Source organism: Theobroma umbraticum, unplaced genomic scaffold, assembly GCF_002168275.2.
Source record: "Theobroma umbraticum cultivar Fairchild unplaced genomic scaffold, ASM216827v3 scaffold_34.0, whole genome shotgun sequence".
In the NCBI taxonomy this organism is placed as follows: Eukaryota; Viridiplantae; Streptophyta; class Magnoliopsida; order Malvales; family Malvaceae; genus Theobroma; species Theobroma umbraticum.
The window spans coordinates 1,883,732-1,886,373 of NW_018397275.1; positions in this window are offsets into that span (position 1 = coordinate 1,883,732).

Genomic DNA, 2,642 nt, shown 5'->3' on the forward strand with positions numbered 1-2,642 from the left:
ACATTCTAAAATAAAGCTAACACAAGAATATTAGATAAAATTAAATCATAACTATATGCTTCCCAAAAGCTCAGAATTAGAAGATAGTTGAAATATCATCTTAGGATTGGAACAATCATGAGTGAGGTGCACTATCTCAGTTTTTTTTTTTTGAAACACAAATAAAACATGCAAAACATAAATAAAATATGCAAGACGTACCTTAAAATAAAGCTAACTAAACATAACAAAAAAAAAAAACCAACAAATTCTAAAGCACTCCCCCAAACTTGGAATAAATATTGTCCTCAATGTGATAAAAGAAAATTGAAGAAAAAGGACAAGAATACTCCCCTGACTCTGAAGCTGTAGTCTACAAGTCCTCCTCATCGTCACTACCAAAATCATCTTCAGAGTCAGAATTCGTAGGCAACGAAAGAAAAGTGGTTCATATCCATCTCGATGTGTTCGGCATAGGCTTTTAGGCAGCTGGGTGAGGCCTTACCCAGGACGCGACCCTCACAAGTGAGGGCTGCATCGCTCATATTCTAGCACCCGAAGTGTTTCGCTTCAGGCTTGAGCACCGCGGCACTCAAACATTCTGCTTGAATCCCTTTTGTTTTTTTATCAGCGCTGTGGCACTCCTTTTGAGGGTTGCGGTGCTAAAACATTTTGTTTCAACCAATGTTGTTTTTCATTTCAGGGCCACGAAGCTCAATTTGAGCGCTGTGGCTTTGACATTTTTTTTTCAGTTTTTTAACCAATTACCTATAAAAGGAAACATAAAAAAGAATTAGATCACAAGAAATAAATTGTTACTAACAAAACTTAAATAAAAGACGAAAATAAGTAAGGTTAAGGAGCTTGGGTTGCCTCCTGAGAAGCACTTTATTATAGTCACTAGCTTGACTATAGCACCCTGATAACTTTATTATATAGAGTTATTTTGACACATTTTGAGGGCTTAAGTAGCTAGATCTTTGAGATTTTAGGTTCGAATTTTAACGTTTTAGGTGTTTTTTAAGTTTAAGTTTGATTACTTGTTAAGTGACTAATTTAAGTTATTTTAGTTAAATTTTATGTTGTTTTAAATTACTCTAAGAGTAGTTATTGCTAATTTCTCTTATGGCTTTTGTAGGAAATTGATGAAAAAGGCTCATTTAATGAAAATCAGTGCAAGTATGGCGATGACTTCATTCGTATATGTTTTAGTATTTTGACCATATTCCTCTCCAAACAACTCCAAATGAGGTGACTCTTGAACCAATAGAATTCTAAGAAGAAGGGATACAACGTTTATTTTTATCAATTCACCCAGTTCTGATTGGATCACAGTCAAAATATTTGTCAAAGTCGGAGCACTATAGTAGTACTCAAGAACTGAATATGATGTGGTATTTAGAGCATATCTTTCAATTCAAGAGTCCAATTGATGTGATCTTTAATCCATTGGAAATTTAAGAGACAGATGTAAAACTTATATGTTTACTACTTTGCCCAGTTCAGAACATCTTAGGGTGAAACTCACGTTTGAAGTTGATAGACTGCCAAAGCACTGGGAGAACAGGGCTGCAGCGTTGATGAAAGGAAGCAAAGATACAAATTTCTAGAGAGCTCAGCGCTGCAGCTATGTAGAAGTAGCGCCGCAGCGATAGCGCTGCAGCTATGTAGAAGTAGCGCCACAGCGCTAGCACAGCAGCACTGGGCGACTTTTCAAAAATAAAAGAAGTTGACGGGTTTTTTGAAATTAAGTTATCTGGAGTCTATTTAAGAGACCTTTTTCAGAGATTTTGAAAAGGAGGCAGCAAGCAACTATTCTGGAGATTGGAAACCAAGAACAAAGCAAGAAAATAAGAGAATTGGAGGGAGAATCAACATCACAAAGCTCTAACTATTAGTTTTCTCTCTTACTTTTGTGTTTTTCTTATTTTCTTTGACATGGATTCGTGGTTAAATTTCTTTGGATATTGTCTTTATTAGATATTATGAGCTAATTTATTTTTCTAGGATTGCAATTGAGCTCACACATTTAATCTAAATTTTTAATCACTTTCTTGCTTATTTTCAATGGGATTTGAATTGTTTATTCCAATTTGTTCTTAATGCTTTCAATTGCTTGGCCACCAGTTAAATTGATTTAGGAACCTAAACAAACTTGAGAAAGGGAATATAGTGTAGACTAAAATTGAGATAGCATATGATCATATTACTTGATTTGCGTATAGGATAAGGATATACCTATAGGTCATATGTAGCCAGATGAGAGCCTGAACTTAATGAATCTATTTTAATTTCAATTCACATAGGGATATAGTGTTTTTGTTAAAATAGATATTTTTATAAGATAAGTCGGGAGACCCTTATAAATAAATTAGGACTCTAGGTTAGCAATTCAAACCATTGAAAAAAGTTAAGAAAAAAAGGTAAGATTTAGATGAAGTGTGAGAGATATTATAATCCTAGGCTTGTTTGATTTGATATTTATTTGAGTATTTATTATTTTGATTTTTCTTAGTTTAATTTTGCTATAACTTAGTTTGATTTGATATTATTTTGATATTGTTTGGATAAGATTAATTTGTGATAATTTTAGTACTTTGTAAACTTTTAGATCAATTCCCTGTGGGATAGATATTTTACTTGCTAATATACTGTCTATTCGA